The following is a 24,387-nucleotide window of genomic DNA, read 5'->3' as shown; positions in this document are numbered from 1 at the left end:
TGGGCCGATCTGGCGGGGTGACTTGATGAACGAACTTAGAGAGTCGACTTGGTGAGAGTACTTGGTGACTTAGTGGGCCGACCTGGCCGGGTGACTCTATGAACAAACTTAAAGAGTCCACTTGGTGGGACGACCTAGCAGGGTGACTTAATGAATGAACCTAAAGAGTCGACTTGGTGAGAGTACTTGGTGGGCAAACATAGCAGGGTGATTTGATGAGTGAACTTAAAGAGTCAACTTGGTGAGAGTACTCGGTGGGTTGACCTAGTCATGTGACTTGATGAACGAACTTAAAGAGTCGACTTGGTGGGCCAACTTGGCTGAGTGACTTGATGAATGAACTTAAAGAGTTGACTTTGTGGGTTGAACTAGTGGGGTGACTTGGTGAGAGTACTTGGTGGGTTGGCCCGGCAGGGTGACTTGATGAGTATACATAGAGAGTCAACTTTGTGAGAGTACTTGGTGGGTTGAACTGGCAGGGTGACTTGATGAACGAACTTAAGGAGTCGACTTGGTGAGAGAACTTGGTGGGCCGAGCTAGCGGGGTGAATTATTGAACGAACCTAAAGAGTCGACTTTGTGAGAGTACTTTGTGAGCCAACTTGGCAGGGTGACCTGATGACCAAACTTAAAGGGTCGACTTGGTGAGAGTACTTGGCGGGCCGACCTGGCAGAGCGACTTGATGAATGAACTTAAAGAGTTGACTTGGTGAGAGTAATTGGTGGGGTGTCTTGATGAACAAACCTAAAGAGTCAACTTGCTGAGAGTACTTGGTGGGCCGACCTGGCAGGGTGACTTGGTGAGACAACTTAAAGAGTAAACTTGGTGAGAGTACTTGGCGGGCTGACCTAGCAAGGTGACTTGATGAATGAACTTAAAGAGTCAACTTGGTGGGCTGACTTGGCAGAGTGACTTCATGAACAAACTTAAAGAGTCCACTTGGTGGGCCAACCTGGCAGGGTTTCTTGATGAATGAACTTAAAGAGTCGACTTGGTGAGAGTAATTTTTGGGCTGACCTGGTGGGGTGACTTGATGAATGAACTTAAAGAGTCGACTTGGTGGGGTGACTTGATGAACGCACTTGAAGGGTTGACTTGGTGGGGTGACTCTATGAACAGACCTAAAGAGTTGACTTGGTGAGAGTACTTGGTGGGGCGACTTGATGAACATACCTAAAGAGTTGACTTGGTGAGAGTACTTGGTGGGGTGACTTGATGAGAAAACTTAAAGAGTCCACTTGGTGAGAGTACTTGGCGGGGTGAACTGATGAACAAACTTAAAAAATTGACTTGGTGGGAGTACTTGGTTGGCCGAACTGGTTGGGTGACTTGATGAACGGACATAAAGAGTCAACTTGGTGAGAGTACTTGTACTTGTTCTGGTGACTTGATGAAAAGACTTAAAGAGTCGACTTGGTGGGGTCACTTGACGAAAGGACTTAAAGAGTTGACTTGGTGAGAGTACTTGGTGGGGTGACTTGATGAAAGAACTTAAAGGGTCGACTTGCCGGCATGAATTGGTGAACAGACCTAAAGAGTTGACTCGATCAGAGCACTTGCTGGGGTGACTTGATGAACGGACTCAAAGAGTCGACTTGGTGAGAGTACTTGGTGGCTTGACTAGATGAGCAGACTTAAAGAGTCCACTTGGTGAGAGTACTTGGTAGGGTGAACTGATGAACGGACTTAAAGAGTTGACTTGGTGGGAGTACCTGCTGGGCCGACCTGGTGGGGTGACATGATGAAGGGACATAAAGAGTTGACTTGGTGAGAATACTTGTTCTCGTGACTTGATGAACGGACTTAAACAATCAACTTAGTGGGCTGACTTGATGAAAGGACTTAAAGACTCGACCTGGTGAGAGTACTTGGTGGGGTGACTTGATGAACACACTTGAAGAATTGACTTGGTTAGAGTACTTGGTGGGGTGACTTGATGAACGGACTCAAAGAGTCGACTTGGTGAGAGTAATTGGTGGCTCGACTTGATGAGCAGACTTAAAGAGTCCACTTGGTGAGAGTACTTGGCGAGGTGAACTGATGAACAAACCTAAAGAGTCGACTTGTTGGGAGTACTTGGTGGGCTGACCTGGTGGGGCGACTTGATGAATAGAGTTAAAGAGCCAACTTGGTTAGAGTAATTGTTCTGGTGACTTGATGAATTGACTTGAAGAGTCAACTTGGTGGGGTGACTTGATGAAAGGACTTAAAGAGTTGACTTGGTGAGAGTACTTGGTGGGGCGACTTGATGATCAGAGTTAAAGGGTCAACTTGGCGGGGTGACTTGATAAATGCACTTGAAGGGTCGAGTTGGTGGGGTGACTTGATGAACGGACCTAAAGAGTTGACCTGGTTAGAGTACTCGATGGGGTGACTTGATGAACAAAGTTAAAGAGTCAACTTGGTGAGAGTACTTGGTTGGGTGACTTGATGAATGCACTTGAAGAATCAACTTGGTTAGAGTAATTGGTGGGGTGACTTGATGAACGAACTTAAAGAGTCAACTTGGTGGGCCGACTTGGTGGGGTGACTTGATGAACGAACTTAGAGAGTCGACTTGGTGAGAGTACTTGGTGACTTGGTGGGCCGACCTAGCCGGGTGACTTGATGAATGAACTTAAAGAGTCTACTTGGTGGGTCGACTTGGTGGGGTGACTTGATGAATGAACCTAAAGAGTCAACTTGGTGAGAGTACTTGGTGGGCAGACATAGCTGGGTGATTTGATGAACGAACTTAAAGAGTCGACTTGGTGAGAGTACTTGGTGGGGTCACTTGATGAATGAACCTAAAGAGTCGACTTAGTGGGCTGACCTGGCAGGGTGACTTGATGAATGAACTTAAAGAGTCAACTTAGTGGGCCGACTTGGCAGGGTGACTTGATGAACAAACTTAAAGAGTCGACTTGGTGAAAGTACTTGGTGGGCCAACCTGGCAAGGTGACTTGATGAACTAACTTAAAGAGTCGACTTGGTGAGAGTACTCGGTGGGCTGACCTGGTCACGTGACTTGATGAACGAACTTAAAGAGTCGACTTGGTGGGCCAACTTGGCCAGGTGACTTGATGAATGAACATAAATAGTTGACTTGGTGGGCTCACCTGGCGGGGTGACTTGGTTAGAGAACTTGGCGAGCTGACCTGGCAGGATGACTCGATGAACAAACTTAGAGAGTCGACTTTGCGAGAGTGCTTGGTGGGTCAAACTGGCGGGGTCACTTGATGAACAAACTTAAAGACTCGACTTGGTGAGAGAACTTGGTGGGCCGAGCTGGTGAGGTGAATTGATGAACGAACCTAAAGAGTCGACTTTGTGAGAGTTCCTGGTGGGCCAACCTGGCGGGGTGACTTGATGACCAAACTTAAAGGGTTGACTTGGTGAGAGTACTTGGTGGGCCGACCTAGCGGAACGACTTGATGAATGAACTTAGAGAGTAGACTTTGTGAGAGTACTTGGTGGGGTGAATTGATGAACAAACCTAAAGAGTCGACATGGTGAGAGTACTTGGTGGGCCAACCTGGCGGGGTGACTTGATGAGAAAACTTAAAGAGTCGACTTGGTGAGAGTACTTGGTGGGCTGACCTAGCAGGGTGACTTGATTAACGAACTTCAAGAGTCGACCTTGTGGGCCGACTTGGTAGAGTGACTTCATGAATGAACTTAAAGAGTCTAGTTGGTGGGCCGACCTAGCAGGGTGACTTGATGAATGAACTTAAAGAGTCAACTTGGTGAGAGTAATTTGTGGGCTGACCTGGCGGGGTGACTTGATGAATGAACTTAAAGAGTCGACTTGGTGGGGTGACTTGATGAAAGCACTTGAAGGGTCGACTTGGTGGGGTGACTCTATGAACGGACCTTAAGAGTTGACTTGGTGAGAGCAATTGGTGGGGTAACTTGATGAACAGACTCAAAGAGTCAACTTGGTGAGAGTACTTGCTGGCTCGTCTTGATGAGCGCACTTGATGAATCGACTTGGTTAGAGTACTTGGTGGGATGACTTGATGAATGGACTCAAAGAGTCAAATTTCTGAGAGTACTTGGTGGCTCGAATTAATGAGCAGACTTAAAGAGTCCACTTGGTGAGAGTACTTGGTGGGTTGAACTGATGAACGAACTTAAAGAATCGACTTGGTGGGAGTACTTGGTTGGCCGAACTGGTGGGGTGACTTGATGAACAGACATAAAGAGTTGACTTGTTGAGAGTACTTGTACTTGTTCTGGTGACTTGATGAATGGACTTATAGAGTCGACTTGGTGGGGTGACTTGATGAAAGGACTTAAAGAGTCGACTTGGTGAGAGTACTTGGTCGAGTGACTTGATGAATGCACTTGAAGAATTGACTTGCTTAGGGTACTTGGTGGGGCAACTTGATGAATGAACTTAAAGAGTCAACTTGGTGGGCTGACCTGGCAGGGTGACTTGATGAATGAACTTAGAGAGTCGACTTGGTGAGAGTACTTGGTGACTTGGTGGGCCGACCTGGCTGGGTGACTTGATGAACGAACTTAAAGAGTCCACTTGATGGGCCAACCTGGCGGGGTGACTTGATGAATGAACCTAAAGAGTCGACTTGGTGAGAGTACTTGGTGGGCAGACATAGCAAGGTGATTTGATGAGCAAACTTAAAGAGTCAACTTAGTGGGGTGACCTTATGAATGCACTTGAAGGGTCGACTTGGTGGGGTGACTCTATGAACGGACCTAAAGAGTTGACTTGGTGAGAGTACTTGGTGGGGTGACTTGATGAACAGACTTAAAGAGTCGACTTGCTGAGAGTACTTGGTGGGGTGACTTGATGAGCAGACTTAAAGAGTCCACTTGGTAAGAGTACTTGGCAGGGTGAACTGATGAACGAACTTAAAGAATCGACTTGGTGGGAGTACTTGGTTGGCCGAACTATTGGGGTGACTTGATGAATGGACATAAAGAGTCGACTTGGTGAGAGTACTTGTATTTGTTCTGGTGACTTGATTAACAGACTTAAAGAGTTGACTTGGTGGGGCCACTTGATGAAAGGAATTAAAGAGTTGAGTTTGTGAGAGTACTTGGTGGGGTGACTTGATGAAAGAACTTAAAGGGTCAACTTGGCGGGGTGACTTGTTGAATGGACCTAAAGAGTTGACTCGGTGAGAGCATTTGGTGAGGTGACTTGATGAACGAACTCAAAGAATTGACTTGGTGAGAGTACTTGGTGGCTCGACTTGATGAGCAGACTCAAAGAGTCCACGTGGTGAGAGTACTTGTCGGGTGAACTAATGAACGGACTTAAAGAGTCAACTTGGTGGGAGTACCTGGTGGACCGACCTGGTGGAGTTACTTGATGAAGGGACATAAAGAGTCGACATGGTGAGAGTACTTGTTCTGGTGACTTGATGAATGGACTTAAACAGTCGACTTGGTGGGGTGACTTGATGAAAGGACTTAAAGAGTCGACTTGGTGACAGAACTTGGTGGGGTGACTTGATGAACGCACTTGAAGAATTGACTTGGTTAGAGTACTTGGTGGGGTGACTTGATGAACAGACTCAAAGAGTCGACTTGGTGAGAGTACTTGGTGGCTTGACTTGATGAGAAGACTTAAAGAGTCAACTTGGTGAGAGGACTTGGTGGGGTGAACTGATGAACGGACTTAAAGAGTCGACCTGCTGGGAGTACTTGGTGGGCCAACCTAGTGGGTTGACTTGATGAAGGGACTTAAATAGTCGACTTGGTTAGAGTACTTGTTCTGGTGACTTGATGAACGGACTTGAAGAGTCGACTTGGTGGGGTGACTTGATGAAAGGACTTAAAGACTCAACTTGGTGAGAGTACTTGGTGGGGCGACTTGATGAATGGACTTAAAGGGTCAAGTTGGCAGGGTGACTTGATCAGCGCACTTGAAGGGTCTAGGTGGTGGGGTGACTTGATCAACAGACCTAAAGAGTTGACCTAGTGAGAGTACTTGGTCAGGTGACTTGATGAACAAAGTTAAAGAGTCGACTTGGTGTGAGTACTTGGTCGGGTGTCTTGATGAACACACTTGAAGAATCGACTTGGTTAGAGTACTTGGTGGGGTGACTTGATGAACAAACTTAAAGAGTCAACTTGGTGGGCCGACCTGGCAGGGTTTCTTGATGAACAAACTTAGAGAGTCAACTTCGTGACTTGGTGGGCCTACCTAGCCGGGTGACTTGATGAATGTACCTAAAGAGTCAACTTGGTGAGAGTACTTGGTGGGCAGACATAGCTAGTTGATTTGATGAACGAACTGAGAGAGTTGACTTGGTGAGAGTACTTGGTGGGGTGACTTGATGAATGACCTAAAGAGTCAACTTGGTGGGCCGACCTGGCAGGGTGACTTGATGAATGAACTTAAAGAGTCAACTTGGTGGGCCAACCTAGCAGGGTGACTTGATGAACAAACTTAAAGAGTCGACTTTGTGAGAGTACTCAGTGGGCCGACCTGGAAAGGTGACTTGATGAACTAACTTCAATAGTCGACTTGGTGAGAGTACTCGGTGGGCTGACCTAGTCATGTGGCTTGATGAACAAACTTAAAGAGTCAACTTGGTGGGCCAACTTGGCCGGGTGACTTAATGAACGAACTTAAAGAGTTGACTTTTTGGGCCGACCTGGCGGGGTGACTTGGTGAGAGTACTTGGTGGGTTGACTTGGCAGGGTGACTCGATGAACGAAATTAGAGAGTCGACTTTGCGAGAGCACTTGGTGGGTTGAACCGGCAGGGTTACTTGATGAACAAACTTAAAGAGTCGACTTGGTGAGAGAACTTGGTGGGCCAAGCTGGCGGGGTGAATTGATGAACGAACCTAAAGAGTCGACTTTGTGAGAGTACTTGGTGGGCCGACCTGGCGGGGTGACTTGATGACCAAACTTAAAGGGTCGACTTGGTGAGAGTACTTGGTGGGCCGACCTGGCGGAGTGACTTGATGAACGATCTTAGAGAGTCAACTTTGTGAGAGTACACGGTGGGGTGACTTGATGAACAAACCTAAAGAGTCAACCTGGTGAGAGTACTTGGTGGGCTGACCTGGTGGGGTGACTTGATGAACAAACTTACAGAGTCAACCTTGTGGGCCAACATGGCAGAGTGACTTCATTAACAAACTTAAAGAGTCCAGTTGGTGGGCCGACCTAGCAGGGTGACTTGATGAACGAACTTAAAGAGTCGACTTGGTGAGAGTAATTCGTGGGCTAACCTGGCAGGGTGACTCGATGAATTAACTTAAAGAGTCAACTTGGTGGGGTGAATTGATGAACGCACTTGAAGGGTTGACTTGGTGGGGTGACTCTACGAACAGACCTAAAGAGTTGTCTTGGTGAGAGCACTTGGTGGGGTGACTTGATGAACGGACTTAAAGAGTCAACTTGGTGAGAGTACTTGGTGGATTGACTTGATGAGCACACTTGAAGAATCGACTTGGTTAGAGTACTTGGTGGGGTGATTTGATGAACAGACTCAAAGAGTCGACTTGTTGAGAGTACTTGGTGGCCCAACTTGATGTGCAGACTTAAAGAGTCCACTTGGTGAGAGTACTTGGTGGGGTGAACTGATGAACGGACTTAAAGAATCGACTTGGTGGGAGTACTTGGTTGGCCGAACTGGTGGGGTGACTTGATGAACAAACATAAAGAGTCGACTTGGTTAGAGTACTTGTACTTGTTTTGGTGACTTGATGAATGGAATTAAAGAGTTGACTTGGTGGGGTGACTTGATGAAACGACTTAAAGAGTCAACTTGGTGAGAGTACTTGGTCGGGTGACTTGATGAACACACTTGAAGAACTGACTTGGTTAGAGTACTTAGTTGGGCAACTTGATGAACAAACTTAAAGAGTCGACTTGGTGGGCCGACCTAGTGGGGTGACTTGATGAACGAACTTAGAGAGTTGACTTAGTGAGAGTACTTGGTGACTTGGTGGGCCGACCTATCTGAGTGACTTGATGAATGAACTTAAGGAGTCCACTTGGTGGGCCGGCCTAGTAGGGTGACTTGATGAATGAAGCTAAATAGTTGACTTGGTGAGAGTACTTTGTGGGTAGACATAGTGGGGTGATTTGATGAGAGAACTTAAAGAGTCGACTTGGTGAGAGTACTTGGTGGGGTGACTTGATGAACGAACCTAAAGAGTCGACTTGGTGGGCCGACCTGGCAGGGTAACTTGATGAATGAACTTAAAGAGTCAACTTGGTGGGCCAACCTGGTAGGGTGACTTGATGAAAAAACTTAAAGAGTCGACTTGGTGAGAGTACTTGGTGGGCCGACCTGGCGGGGTGACTTGATGAACAAACTTAAAGAGTCGACTTGGTGAGAGTACTCGGTGGGCTGACCTGGTCATGTGACTTGATGAATGAACTTAAAGAGTCAACTTGGTGGGCTGACTTGGTCGGGTGACTTGATGAATGAACTTAAAGAGTCAACTTGGTGGGGTGACTGTATGATCGGACCTAAATAGTTGACTTGGTGAGAGCACTTGGTGGGATGACTTGATGAACAGACTTAAAGAGTCGACTTGGTGAGAGTACTTGGTGGGCTGACCTGGCAGGGTGACTTGATGAACGAACCTAAAGAGTTGACTTTGTGAGAGTAGTTGGTGGGCTGACCTGGTGGGGTGACTTGATGAATGAACTTAAAGAGTTGACTTGGTGGGGTGACTTGATGAATGCACTTGAAGGGTCGACTTGGTGCGGTGACTGTATGAACGGACCTAAACAGTTGACTTGGTGAGAGCACTTGGTGGGATGACTTGATGAATAGACTTAAAGAGTCAACTTGGTGAGAGTACTTGGTGAGGTGACTTGATGAGCGCACTTGAAGAATTATCTTGGTTAGAGTACTTGGACAGGTGACTTGATGAACAGACTCAAAGTGTCAAATTCCTGAGAGTACTTGGTGGCTCGAATTGATGAGCAGACTTAAAGAGTCCACTTGGTGAGAGTACTTGGCGGGGTGAACTGATGAACGGACTTAAAAAATTGACTTGGTGGGAGTAGTCGGTTGGCCAAACTTGTGGGGTGACTTGATGAACGGACATAAAGAGTCAACTTGGTGAGAGTACTTGTACTTCTTTTGGTGACTTGATGAACGGACTTAAAGAGTCGACTTGGTGGGGTCACTTGATACAAGGACTTAAAGAGTTGACCTGGTGAGAGTACTTGGTGGGGTGACTTGATGAAAGAACTTAAAGGGTCAACTTGGCAGGGTGACTTGGTGAATGGACCTAAAGAGTTGACTTGGTGAGAGCACTTGGTGGGGTGACTTGATGAACGGACTGAAAGAATCGACTTGGTGCGAGTACTTGGTGGCTAGACTTGATGAGCAGACTCAAAGAGTCCACTTGGGGAGAGTACTTGGTGGGGTGAACTGATGAACAGACTTAAAGAGTCGACTTCGTGGGAGTACCTGGTGGGCCGACCTGGTGGGATGACTTGATGAAGGGACATAAAGAGTGGACTTGGTGAGAGTACTTGTTCTAGTGACTTGATGAAAGAACTTAAAGAGTTTACTTGGTGAGAGTACTTGGTGGGGTGACTTGATGAAAGCACTTGAAGAATTGACTTGGTTAGAGTACTTGGTGGGGTGACTTGACAAACGGACTCAAAGAGTCGACTTGGTGAGAGTACTTGGTGGCTCGACTTGATGAGAAGACTTAAAGAGTCAATTTGGTGAGAGTACTTGGCGGGGTGAACTGATGAACAGACTTAAAGAGTCGACTTGCTGGGAGTACTTGTTGGGCTGACCTGGTGGGGTTACTTGATGAACGGAGTTATAGAGTCGACTTGGTTAGAGTACTTGTTTTGGTGACTTGATGAACAGACTTGAAGAGTCAACTTGGTGAGGTGACTTGATGAAAGGACTTAAAGAGTCGACTTGGTGAGAGTACTTGGTTGGGCGACTTGATGAACGGACTTAAAGGGTCGACTTGGCGGGGTGACTTGATCAACGCACTTGAAGGGTCAGGTTGGTGGGGTGACTTGATGAACAGATCTAAAGAGTTGACCTGGTGAGAGTACTTGGTGGGGTGACTTGATGAACAGAGTTAAAGAGTCGACTTGGTGAGAGTACTTGGTCGGGTGACTTGATGAACGCACTTGAAGAATCGACTTGGTTAGAGTACTTGGTGGGGTGACTTGATGAACGAACTTAAAGAGTCGACTTGGTGGGCCGACTTGGTGGGGTGACTTGATGAATGAACCTAAAGAGTCAATTTGGTGAGAGTACTTGGTGGGCAGACATAGCGCGGTGATTTGATGAACGAACTTAAAAAGTCAACTTGGTGAGAGTACTTGGTGGGGTGACTTGACGAATGAACCTAAAGAGTCGACTTGGTGGGCCAACCTGGTAGGGTGACTTGATGAATGAACTTAAAAAGTCGACTTGGTGAGCCAACCTGGTAGTGTGACTTGATGAACAAACTTAAAGAGTTGACTTGGAGAGAGTACTTGGTGAGCCAACCTGGCCAGGTGACTTGATGAACTAACTTAAAGAGTCAACTTGGTGAGAGTACTCGGTAGGCTGACCTGGTCACGTGACTTGATGAACGAACTTAAAGAGTCAACTTGGTGGGCCGACTTGGCTAGGTGACTTGATGAAAAAACTTAAAGAGTCGACTTGGTGGGCCGACCTGGTGGGGTGACCTGGTGAGAGTACTTGGTGGGCTGACTTGGCAGGGTGACTCGATGAATGAGCTTAGAGAGTCAACTTTGCGAGAGTACTTTGTGGGTCGAATTGGTGGGGTCACTTGATGAACAAACTTAAAGAGTCAACTTGGTGAGAGAACTTGGCGGGCCAAGCTGGCGGGGTGAATTGATGAAAGAACCTAAAGAGTCAACTTTGTGAGAGTACTTGGTGGGCCGACCTGGCGGGGTGACTTGATGACCAAACTTAAAGGGTCGACTTGGTGAGAGTACTTGGTGGGCCGACCTGGCGGAGTGACTTGATGAACGAACTTAGAGAGTCAACTTTGTGAGAGTACTTGGTGGGGTGACTTGATGAACAAACCTAAAGAGTCGACCTGGTGAGAGTACTTGGTGGACTGACCTGGCGGGGTGACTTGATGAGCAAACTTAAAGAGTCAACTTGGTGAGAGTACTTGGTGGGCTGACCTAGTAGGGTGACTTGATGAACGAACTTAAAGAGTCAACCTTGTGGGCTGACTTGGCAGAGTGACTTCATGAACGAACTTAAAGAGTCCACTTGGTGGGCTGACCTGGCAGGGTGACTTGATGAATGAACTTAAAGAGTCGACTTGGTGAGAGTAATTTTTGGGCTAACCTAGCGGGGTGACTTGATGAATTAACTTAAAGAGTCTACTTGGTGGGGTGACTTGATGAATGCACTTGAAGGGTCAACTTGGTGGCGTGACTCTATGAACGGACCTAAAGAGTTGACTTGGTGAGAGTACTTGGTGGGGTGACTTGATGAAAAGACTTAAAGAGTCAACTTGGTGAGAGTATTTGGTGGGGCGACTTGATGAACGTACTTGAAGAAATGACTTGGTTAGAGTACTTGGTGGGGCGACTTGATGAACGGACTTGAAGAGTCAACTTGGTGGGGTGACTTGATGAACGGACTTAAAGAGTCGACTTGGTGAGAGTACTTGGTGGGGCGACTTGATGAACAGACCTAAAGGGTCAACTTGGCGGGGTGACTTGATGAACAGACCTAAAGAGTTGACTTGGTGAGAGTACTTGGTGGGTTGAACTGATGAACAAAATTAAAGAGTCAACTTGGTGGGAGTACTTGGTGGGCCGACCTAGTGGGGTGACTTGATGAATGGACTTATAGAGTCGACTTGGTGAGAGTACTTGTTCTGGTGACTTGATGAATAGACTTAAAGAGTAGGCTTGGTGGGGTGATTTGATGAAAGGACATAAAGAGTCAATTTGGTGGGGTGACTTGATGAACGAACTTAAAGGGTCTACTTTGCAGGGTGACTTGATGAATGGACCTAAAGAATTGACTTGGTGAGAGTACTCGGTGGGGTGACCTGATGAACAGACTTAGAGAGTCGACTTGGTGAGAGTACTTGGTGGGCCAACCTGGTTGGGTGACTTCGTGAATGGACTTAAAGAGTCGACTTGGTGGGAGTACTTGGTGTGCCAACCTTGTGGGGTGGCTTGATGAACAGACTTAAAGAGTCGACTTGGTGCGTCGACCTCATGTGGTGACTTGACGATCAAACTTAAAGATTTGACTTTGTGAGAGCACTTGGTTTGCCAACCTAGGGATCCGAGTTGGTGAGTCAAATTGGTGAGCGATCTTAAAAAGGAAACTTGGTTTGGAAAGTTGGCGAGGTGAGATGGTAGGCTGACTTGGTGAGCCAACTTGTCGAGAAAACTGAAAGAGTCAACTTGTTGAGGCTACTTGGTGGGGTGACCTAGCGAACCCACTTGGTGAGGCGACCCGGTGAGCGAAGCTATCCAACCCTTGGTCACCAGCCCTGAGGAGAGGCAACTTGATGAGCTAACTTAAAGGGTCAACTTGGTGAGACAACTAGATGAGTTGGGTCATTGAGGCAACTTGGTGGGGTGACTCGATGAGCTGACCATGCAAGAAGACCTTGTGAGCGAACTTAAAGTGTCGACTTGGTGAACGTGCTTGAACAATCGACTTGTTTAGCTGACTTGGAAAGCCGACATTGTGAGTAGGGCTTAAGATGTGACTTGGTGAGGTTACACAGGAAGGTCTCGTTAATACCATAAACTTATAACAGAACCATAGAAATAATAGAAAATGCAAGAACAAAATGTGGTCTTGTCATTTGGATCGCAGAAGTGGAATTACATAATTCATAAGCACAATATGCTAACCCACACGGGCGCCTTCACTGCAACAGTCTGCAAGACAAGCTGCCAGCTATCACCTAGAGTTGTCCTAGACAACGTTTAGGCCTTTCTTAAATAGGAAATTGTATGCCGGCCGGGAAGGTTCTAGATGCTCAGACTTAATGCCTATGCCTGGAAGACCCTAACAATACACATAAGTCTACCTAATACATCTTTGACAAATTATTTTAGAAATTTCAGTAGCCCAACTTCCGAAGGCCATAACTCACGAATCGTTGCTTCGATTGCCTATTATAACCACTTTTCAAAAATGCCAGCTCCTGATCTACAGGCTTAGGAATGCTATTATAACCCTTCCCTTGATTTTTTAAACCTCATTCGAGCACTCTAAGGCCTCCAATGGTGAGCCTAAAGATTTTTACCATATTTTTCCACCAAAAATCTACAATAACTTCTCGACACTTATGCTTGAGCTAACTTGGTGAGCGAACTTAGAGAGTCAACTCATTGAGGCAATTTGGTGGGGTTGACCTGGCAAGGTGAAACCCACTTGGTGAGTAAACTGCAAGAGTTGGCTTGGTGAGTGCGCTGGAATTGCCAGCTTGGTGAGCTGACATAGCGAGTGGGATTAATGAGGCGAGTTGGTGGGGCAACTTTTTGAGTGGAATTAAAGAGCCAACTTGGTGAGGTGACTCAGTGAGTTAGTTCATTTAGATGACATGGTGAGCTGAACTAGGGAGGTGACCTGGTGAGCAAACTTGGTGAGCTGACTTGGCGAGCCGAATTGGTGAGCCGAATTGGGGAGTCAACCTGACGAGCAAACTTGAAGAGTCAACTCATTAAGGAAACTTTGCAAGTCCACCTTGTGAGCTGACTTGGGGAGATGACCTGGGGGCAGACTTGGTGTGCGTGCTTGAATGGTTAGCTTGGCAAGCCAACACGGGGAGCCAACCTAGCAAACCAACGTGGTGAGTGGGCCTAACGGGGCAAGTCGGTGGGGTGACTTGGCGAGTGGAATTATAGAGCCAATGTGGTGAGGCAGCTTAGTGAGTTGGTTCATTGAGATGACATGGTGAGCTGACTTGGTGAGTTGACCTGGCGAGCAAACTTAAAGAGTCAATTTGGTGAGGAGCTATCCTTGAGGTGACTTGGTGGGCCTACTTGATTAGTCGACTTGGTGAGCCGACCTGACGAGCTAACATGGTGAGTGGGCTTAAAGAGGCAATGACTTGGTGGGGTAACTCAGCAAGAAAACTTATCAAGGCGAGATGGTGAGTCGACATGGTGAGCTTACTTGGTGAGCGCACTTAAAGAGTCAACTTCGTGAGGTGACTCAGCGAGTTAGCTCGCTTATGCAACTTGGGTAGGCTGACCTGGCGAGTGAACTTAAAGAGGCGACTTGGGCGGGCTAACCTGGTGAGCGAACTTAAAGAGTTGACTTGGCAACGTACTTGAACAACCAACTTGGTGAGCTGACATGGTGAGTGGGCTTAGAGAAGAAACTCGGTGGGGAAACTTGGCGAACACACTTGCTGGGGCAAGGTGGTAAAATGACTAGGTGATTCAACTTGGTGAGCTGACTTAGGGAGCTGACTTGGTGAGTGAACTTAAGGGGTCGACTTGGTGAGGAAACCTGAATAGTCGACTCAGTGAGCTAACTTGGGGAGTCGACATGGTGAGTGGTCTTAAAGAAGAGGCGACCTGGTGGGGCAACTTGGTGAGGTGAGACAGTAAGTCATCTTGGTGAGCTGGCTTGATGAGCTATGAGCAGTCTTAAAGAGTCAATTCTTGATTTGGCGAAGACCACATGGTCAGATGACTTGGTGAGTCGACTTGGCTAGCAAAATTGTCAAGCAAACTTATAGAATTGACTTGCTGTCCCCAGCTAGGATCGCACGGTTGGATCAACCCAACTTGGGTCACTCGACTAGGTCAACCCATCTCCATCACCCCAGCCTTGGGCAACCAAATTGGGTCGCCAGAGTGGGTCGACGAGGGGAAAAAAAAAATCATGGGAGGCCCTGTACAGCAAAAAGTGCTAAATTTTTGGCATTACAAAAAAAAAAAAAAACAAGTTACCTGCTTTTTGATCACACAGAGGTTTCAGTTCACATATTGCCGAGTCAACTCGAGGCGTTATGCCTAGCTAGCTAGCTTCGAGGTAGAGTAGCCAAAATGATCCAATTTGAGAATATTCTTTATAAGAAGAGATCATGATAGGCCCCATAAGGCAAAAAGGAATGAAATTTTGGGAGTTTAAAAAAAAATGTTACCCGGTTTTGGATCGCGTACAGGGCTCGGGTTACATAGCATCGAGGTGCCTTGGGTGACATGATTCGAGTGAAAAGTTGATGGTGGCATGAGTCATGCAAAAACATTGGAGGCCATTAAGGCTCGAGGCCCTTCGAGTCAAGGTTGCTAAGGCAGGTCGGGTTTAAAACTTTGGGCGTTAACCAAAAAGAAAAAGTTAACCACTTTTGGATCATGTACATAGTTCAGGGCACTTAGAATCAAGTCAAGCACAGTGTCATGAGTCGTGCAAAAAATTTGGAGACGACTCAAGTCAGGGCATCCAACTCTATTCGAGTTCAAAACTTTGGGACTCGACAAAAAAAAGAAAAAAGAAAAAGTTACCCAATTTTGGATCACGTAAGTGACTCAGGCCACTTAGAATCAAGGGGAGTGCGGTTACATGAGTCGAGCGAAAAAAAAATGGAGGTGGTTAAGGCTCGAGGCAATTCGAGTCGGGGTAGCTGAGTCGATTCGAAAACTTTGGCCGTTAGCCAAAAAAAGAGTTAATCACTTTTGGATCACGTACATGACTTGGGGTGCATAGAATCAAGTCAAGCATGGTGTCATGAGTGGTTTGAAAAAATTGCAGGCGATTAAGGCTCGAGGCAATTTGAGTCAGGGTTGCTGACATGATTCGGGTTGAAATATTTGGGTGTTAACCAAAGAAGGAAGAAGTTAACAACTTTTGGATCATGTACATGACTCGGGGCACCAAGTCGAGCATGGTGACATGAGTCCTGCAAAAAATTGGAGGTGGTTAAGGCTCGAGGCGATACGAGTCGGGGTTGTCGACACAATTTGGGTTGAAAAATTTGGGCGTTAACTCAAGAAAAGAGTTGACTGCCTTTGGATCATGCACATGACTCGGTGCACTTAGAATCATGTCGGGCATGGTGACATGAGTCATGCGAAAAAATTGGAGGCAGTTAAGTCTTGATGCAATTCGAGTCGAGGTTGGGGTAGTTGGGACGATTCATTTCGGGGTTGGGGTAGTTGGGGTGATTCGTGTCAGGGTTGCCGACATGGTTCGAGTTGAAAACTTTGGGCATTAACCCAAAAAAAAAAATGTTGACCTCTTTTGGACCACGTACATGACTCAGGGCACTTAGAATCAAGTCGAGCACGGTGACATGGGTTGTGTGAAAAATTCGAAGGCGATTCGAGTTGGGGTAGCCAACTTGATTTGAGTTCAAAACTTTGGGCGTTAACCAAAAAAATAAGTTGACTAATTTTGGATCACGTACATGAGTTGTCTGCCATCGCGAAAATTACAAAACTCGGGGACTCACCTGGAATTTGCAGTCAGAAGATTTTTTTGCCCTCACAAAAATTTACAAACCCCACCCGCTCGAAATTTGGACTTGGAAGATTTTTTTGCCCTTGCAGAATTTACAAACCCCACCCGCTCAAAATTTGGCACTTGGAAATTACGAAAGCCCGCCTGCCCAAAATTTGGACTTGGAAGATTTTTCTGCCCTCACAGAAATTGCAAACCCGACCTGCCCAAAATTGCACTGATTACGAACCCGACCCACATGGAAATTGCACTTGGAAGACTTTTTTGCACTCGCAAAAATCACAAAACCCCACCTGCAGGGAATTTGGCACTTGGGAGATTTTTCCACCCTTCCGAAAATTGCAAACCCCACCAGCTCAAAATTTGGGACTCGGGAGATTTTTTTCCCCCTCGTGGAAATTTTACAAAACCCCACTCGCCCAAAATTTGGCACTTGGAAGATTTTTTTGCCCTGGCAGCAATTTCTACAAAACCCCTTCCTCTCGCCGCGAATTTGGCACTCAGGAGATTTTTCTGCCTTGGCAGAAATTGCAAACCCCAACTGCCTGGAATGTGGCACTTGGGAGATTTTTCTGCCCTAGCAAAAATTGCAAAACCCAACCCGTCGGGAATTTGGCACTTGGGAGATTTCTTCGCCCTCGCGAAAATTTTCACAAAACCCCACCCGCTCAAAATTTGGCACCTGGGAGAGTTTTTCCACCCTCATGAAAAATTACAAACCCCACTCACCCAAAATTTGGCACTTGGAAGATTTTCTCGCACTCGCACAAATTGCAAATCACACCCGCCGGGAATTTGGCACCTGAGAGATTGTTACGAGCTCGAAAGAAAAAACCTTGCAAACCCCACCCCCACCTAGAATTTGGCACTTGGGAGATTTTCTCACCCTCATGCAAATTACAAACCCCACCTACCTTAGAGTCAAAAAAGGTTTTACAAATCAAGGCAACAGAGGGCTAAATCTCAGTGGATCATGGCAGCAAGGCCACTCTACCACTTACAATACCCCGTCACTTATTTAAGTTGTCTACAAAAGATTCTTCTCACCAACCGCTTGAAATTAATATCCAAGGTTGCTCCAACGAGCTAGTGCACCGATTAGAGATGGCCAATGACACGGGCCCCTAGGAGTGCAAGAGCACCCCTACTGTAGGTTGCAATGCAGCCGGAGAGAGATATGCGCAACATCTAGCATGGATTCTGACTTAGAGGCATTCAGTCATAATCTGACACATGGTAGCTTCACGCCACTGGCTTTTCAACCAAGCGCGATGACCAAATGTGTGAATCAATGGTTCCTCTCATACTAAGTTGAATTACTATCATGGCACGGATCATCAGTAGGGTAAAACTAACCTGTCTCATGATGGTCTAAACCTAGCTCACGTTCCCTATTGGTGGGTGAAAAATCCAACACTTGGTGAATTCTGCTTCACAATGATAGGAAGAGCTGACATCGAAGGATCAAAAAGTAGCATCCCTATGAATGCTTGGATGCCACAAGCCAGTTATCCCTGTGGTAACTTTTCTGACACCTCTAGCTTCAAATTTTGAAAGTCTAAAGGATTGATAGGCCATGCTTTCATGGTTTGTATTCGTACTGAAAATCAAAATCAAATGAGCTTTTACCCTTTTGTTCCACACGAGATTTTTGTTCTTGTTGAGCTCATCTTAGGACACCTGCATTATCTTTTAATAGATGTGCTGCCCTAGCCAAACTCCCCACCTGACAATGTCTTCCTCCTGGATTGGTGCACCTAGACACACCTTAAGGCCAAAAATAGGGCCATTTCCACGTCTTTACCTCACGGAATAAGTAAAATAATGTTAAAAGAAGTGGTATTTCACTTGTGCCCAAAAGATCCCACTTATTCTACACCTCTCAAGTCATTTCACAAAGTCAGACTAGAGTCAAGCTCAATAGGGTCTTCTTTCCCCGCTGATCTGGGTCAACCAACACCTTTTGTGGGATCTGGGTTAGCGCGCCATTTGGCACCGTAAGTTGGCTTTCAATTCATCTCACATCGCTAGTTCTTCTTACCAAAAATGGCCCACTTGGAGCTCACGATTTCGTGGCGTGGCTCAATAGAGCAGCCGTGTTGACTTACCTATTTAAAGTTTGAGAATAGGTCGAGGGCATTACACCCCGGATGCCTCTAATCATTTTCTTTACCCGATAAAACTCGCACATGAGCTCTAGCTATCCTAAGGGAAACTTTAGAGGAAACTAGCTACTAGATAGTTTGATTAGTCTTTTTCCCCTATACCCAAGTCAGACGAATGATTTGCATGTCAGTATTGCTGTGAGCCTCCACCAGAGTTTCCTCTGGCTTCGCCCTACTCAGGCATAGTTCACCATCTTTCGGGTCTCAATAGGTGTGCTCACACTCGAACCCTTCACAGAAGATCAGGGTCAGTCGGTGGTCCACCCCCCGAGAGGGGATCTCACCAGTTAGCTTCCTTGCACATCGCAGGTTTTCCCAACCTGCCAACTCGCACACATGTTAGACTCCTTAGTCCATGTTTCAGGACGGGTCGGATGGAAAGCCTACCGGCCAGTGCCACAAGCACACAGGTGCTCGAGAGCCTGCTGTAACGGTGCACGCTTCGCTCCTCGACTATCGCAATGGAAATATTTATGTGACCAAAAGGTCAAGCTTATGCCACCGCGACAGCCTACACTGGCACGTCCCCCGAACCAAGTGGCGGACTGGCTCACACCATTCCGCATCCGACCGGGGCACATCGCCGGCCTCGAGCCGCTTCCCTCCTGGCAATTTCAAGCACTCTTTAACTATCTTTTTAAAGTCCTTTTCATCTTTCCCTCGTGATACTTGTTTGCTATCAGTCTCTCCCCCGTATTTAGCCTTGGATGAAATCTACCACCCGATTAGGGCTGCATTCCCAAATACCCCGACTCGCCGACAGTGCCTTGTGGTGCGACAGGGTCCGGGCCTGATGGGGCTCTCACCCTCTCCAGCGCCCCCTTCTAGGGGACTTGGGCCTTGTCCATCGCAATTAAGTCAATTTTCTCTTGCAATCACCATGCCGCCATTCACAGAGAGATCTCCCCATTCACTTGTGACGATGCACAATCCAAGTGCTAGACGCGAGCTCGCCCTTGAAAGGCCACGTTCCAAGACATCTCGATGACACATTGGAAGGACAACTGTTGTCGAACCATTCCTAATGTTGTGCTGATTGAGTTGGCATAGAGGCGATCTTAGGGAGCTCCCGCGTAGCAATCGAGAAGTGCTTTCATACCCATCTCTCACAAAAACCAATGTTAGCTAAACGATTTTAGAATCCAAGGCTCGTATCCATCGATAATGTTGGCACTGGGTCTATATTCAAAGGCCATGGAGAGGTTCTGATAAGAGAAGCTCCCCTGCTCGCTTGCACAAACATCCCCAAATGCTAGACATAAGCTCCTGCCCTTAGCATCACTCTACAGATCACGACAATGACACATTGGAATGACAACCGCTGTCAAACAACTCCCGAATTTGTGTCGACGGAGTGAGAAAGAAGAGCTAGATCGGGTCAATGAAAATGGCTAAGCCAGATCGGGTCGGCCAGCATGGCTCGCCCATATAGGATCGGCCAGCATGGCTTGGCCACCATTTTTCACCAAGAGCTTTCGATATTAAAGCTCCCATGTAGCCGCCATAAGTACACCATGACAAAATTGCTAGAGCGCCGAGCACCCATAGAAAATTGCCATTATACCAAGCAATGCCGGAGTGCTAGACAAGGGCTCACGTTTAGATGAAGTTTTAAAATCACCAAAAAGACATGTCATTGATCGGCAACTGCTGCCTCACCTTTTCCAAAATTGAGTCATCGAAAAACATGATCTAAAGGAGAGCCAAGGAAAAGCACTAAGATCGCTTCATGCCCCTTTCATTGATTCAACATTAGCATACACCATTTGAAAACCCAATAATTCGATCTGCCTAGACACCAATGTTGAATCAATGAAAGGCGTATGGGAGAGGCTCGCCGCAACAACGTCTCCTATATAAGCTATTAGTGCGAGGCTCACTCTGAATTAGAAATCTACGATAGCACAGACAACTCCCTTAAAAATCTAATTCAATGAAAAATGTGACAAAACAGCCATCCACGACACCGTTTTTGGAGCTCGGCCAGATCAGGTCAGCCAGAATGGCTCACCCAGATCGGGTCAGCCAGCATGGCTCGCCTAGAATGGCTTGGCCAGCATGGCTTGCCCAGATCGGGTTAGCCAGAATGGCTCACCCAGATCGGCTTGGCCAGCATGGCTTGGCCAGAATGGCTCGGTGAGATCAGGTCAGCCAGCATGGTGACTTGGTGACTTGGTGAGAGTACTCGAAACTGTCAAGAATAAAGGCCAATCTTACATGCAAACTCTTCTACTGCGCAAACATAGGTTGCAATTATAGAGAAATTGCAAGGCCTTCACAATGGCCTGAGGCCAATGCTCCGACTACTAAGTCAATTTTCTCCTGCAATCGCCATACCGCTGTTCACAGAGAGATCTCCCCATTTGCTTGTGACGATGCACAATCTAAGTGCTAGATGTGAGCTCGCCCTTGAAAGGCTACATTCTAAGACATCTCGATGACACATTGGAACAACAACTGCTATCAAACCATTCCCAATGTTGTGCCAATCGAGTTGGCACAGAGGCGATCTTAGGGAGCTCCCGCGTAGCAATCGGGAAGTGCTTTCGTACCCTTCTCTAATAAAAACCAATGTTAGCTAAACAAATTTAGAATCCAAGGCTTGTATCCATCGATATCGTCAGCACTAGGTCTATATTCAAAGGCCACAGAGAGGTTCAGATAAGAGAAGCTCCTCTGCTCCCTTGCATAAACATCCCCAAATGCTAGACGCAAGCTCCCGCCCTTAGCATCGCTCTCCAGATCACCACAATGACACATTAGAACGACAACCACTATCAAAAAACTCCCAAATTTATGCTGATGGAGTGAGAAAGAAGAGCCAGATCGGGTCGATGAAAATGGCTAAGCTAGATCGGGTCGTCCAACATGGCTCGCCCAGATCGGGTCAGCCAGCATGGCTCGACCACAATTTTTCGTCTAGAGCTTTCGATATTAAAGCTCCCATGTAGCCGCGATAAGTACACCATGAAAAATTTCTAGAGCACTGAGCACCCATAGCAAATTGCCATTATACCAAGCAATGCCAGAGTGCTAGACAAGGGCTCACATTTAGATCAAGTTTTAAAATCACCAAAAAGACACCAATGTTGAATCAATGAAAGGGGCATGGGACAGGCTCGCAAAAACAACCTCTCCTATATAAGCTATTAGTACGAGGCTCACTCTGAATTAGAAATCTGCGATAGCACGAACAACTCCCTTAAAAATCCAATTCAATGAAAAATGTGACCAAACAGCCATCCACAACACCATTTTTGGAGCTCGTCCAGATCGGGTTAGCTAGAATGGCTCGCCCAAATCAGGTCGGCCAGCATGGTTCGCCCAGATCGGGTCGGCCAGAATGGCTTGCCCAGATCGGCTCGACCAGCATGGCTTGGCCAGAATGACTCGGCCAGATCGGGTCGGTGAGCATGGCTCACCCAGATCAGCTCGGCCAGGCTAGCTCGCCCACCATTTTTCAAGCACACTACCTCCCCTATATAAGCTATTAGTGCAAGGCTTACTCTACATCAGAAATGTACATTCAGTGCACAAGTACCTTAAAACCCAATTCAATGAAAAATGTGACCGAATAACCATCCACGACCCCATTTTTGATGAGGTTGTCAACGGAGACAAAGATTGGCATTGGTTACGCGATTTGATTGCATCAGTCAGGGGGTTAAATTGATCAATTTTTTGAGACCGACTAGAATGGCTCGACGACCATTTTATATTGGAAGCTACCTGATTTGAGAATTATGACTCAAGTAGAATGGCTCGGGTACCTATTTTACGAACTTAAAGATTCAACTTGGTGGGCCGACCTAGAAGGGTGACTTGATGAACAAACTTAAAGAGTCGACCACGTGAGAGTTATTGGTGGGCCGACCATGCAAGGTGACTTGATGAACTAACTTAAAGAGTCGACTTGGTGAGAGTACTCGGTGGGCTGACCTGGTCACATGAATTGATGAACGAACTTAAAGAGTTGACTTCGTGGGCCAACTTAGCCGGGTGACTTGATGAACGAACTTAAAGAGTCGACTTGGTGGGCCGACCTAGCGGGGTGACTTGGTGAGAGTACTTGGTGGGCTGACCTGGTAGGGTGAATCGATGAACAAACATAGAGAGTCGACTTTGCTAGAGTGCTTGGTGGGTGGAACTGGCGGGGTGACTTGATGAACGAACTTAAAGAGTCAACATGGTGAGAGAACTTGGTGGGCTGAGCTGGCGGGGTGAATTGATGAACAAATCTAAAGAGTCGACTTTGTGAGAGTACTTTGTGGGCTGACCTGGCGGGGTGACTCGATGACTGAACTTAAAGGGTCAACTTGGTGAGAGTACTTGGTGGGCCAACCTGGCGAAGCGACTTGATGAACAAACTTAGAGAGTCAACTTTGTGAGAGTATTGGGTTGGGTGACTTGATGAACAAACCAAAAGAGTCGACCTGGTGAGAGTACTTGGTCGGTCGACCTGGCAGGGTGACTTGATGAGCAAACATAAAGAGACGACTTGGTGAGAGTACTTGGTGGGCTGACTTGGCGGGGTGACTTGATGAACGAACTTAAAGAGTCAACTTGGTGGGCCGACTTCGCAGAGTGACTTCATGAACGAACTTAAAGATTCCACTTGGTCGGTTGACCTGGCTGGGTGACTTGATCAACGAACTTAAAGAGTCAACTTGGTGAGAGTAATTTGTGGGCTGACCTAGCGGGGTGACTTGATGAATGAACTTAAAGAGTCAACTCAGTGGGGTGACTTGATGAATGCACTTGAAGGGTCAACTTGGTGGGGTGACTCTATGAACGGACCTAAAGAGTTGACTTGGTTAGAGTACTTGTACTTCTTCTGGTGACTTGATGAATGGACTTAAAGAGTCGACTTGGTGGGGTCACTTCATGAAAGGACTTAAAGAGTTGACTTGGTGAGAGTACTTGGTGGGGTGACTTGATGAAAGAACTTAAAGGGTTGACTTGGTGGGGTGACTTGGTGAACAGACCTAAAGAGTTGACTCGGTGAGAGAACTTGGTGGGGTGACTTGATGAATGGACTCAAAGAGTCGACTTGGTGAGAGTACTTGGTGGCTCGACATGATGAGAAAACTCAAAGAGTCCACTTGGTGAGAGTACTTGGCGAGGTGAACTGATGAACGAACTTAAAGAGTCGACTTGGTGGGAGTACCTGGTGAGCTGACCTGGTGGGGTGACTTGATGAAGGGACATAAAGAGTCAACTTGGTGAGAGTACTTGTTCTGGTGACTTGATGAATGGACTTAAATAGTCAACTTGGTGGGGTGACTTGATGAAAGGACTTAAAGAGTCAACTTGGTGAGAGTACTTGGTGGGGTGACTTGATGAACAAACTTGAAGAATCGACTTGGTTAGAGTACTTGGTGAGGTGACTTGATGAACAAACTCAAAGAGTCGACTTGGTGAGAGTACTTGGTGGCTCGACTTGATGAGCAAACTTAAAGAGTCAACTTGGTGAGAGTACTTGGTGGGGTGAATTGATGAATGGACTTAAAGAGTCAACTTGCTGGGAGTACTTGGTGGTTAGACCTGGTGGGGTGACTAGATGACCGGACTTAAAGAGTCGACTTGGTTAGAGTACTTGTTCTGGTGACTTGATGAATGGACTTGAAGAGTCGACTTGGTGGGGCAACTTGATGAAAGAACTTAAAGAGTCGACTTGGTGAGAGTACTTGGTGGGGCAACTTGATGAACAAACTTAAAGGGTCGACTTGGTAGGGTGACTTGATCAACACACTTGAAGGGTCAAGTTGGTGGGGTGAATAGATGAACAAACTTAGAGAGTCGACTTGGTGAGAGTACTTGGTGAGTTGGTCGGCCGACCTATCCAGGTG

General features: G+C 46.8%; 1 pseudogene; it reads right to left on the bottom strand.

Annotated features, from left to right (window-relative positions):
- Nucleotides 1–17,308: 17,308 nt before the first annotated feature.
- LOC149578921 (25S ribosomal RNA) lies at nucleotides 17,309–19,478 on the bottom strand (annotated as a pseudogene).
- Nucleotides 19,479–24,387: the final 4,909 nt, after the last annotated feature.

Source organism: Cupressus sempervirens, chromosome 1, assembly GCF_028749045.1.
Source record: "Cupressus sempervirens isolate cs-2001-9-10 chromosome 1, ASM2874904v1, whole genome shotgun sequence".
NCBI lineage: Eukaryota > Viridiplantae > Streptophyta > Pinopsida > Cupressales > Cupressaceae > Cupressus > Cupressus sempervirens.
The sequence above is the reverse complement of the archived record's forward strand: the minus strand, read 5'-3'. Positions and strand labels throughout refer to the sequence as shown.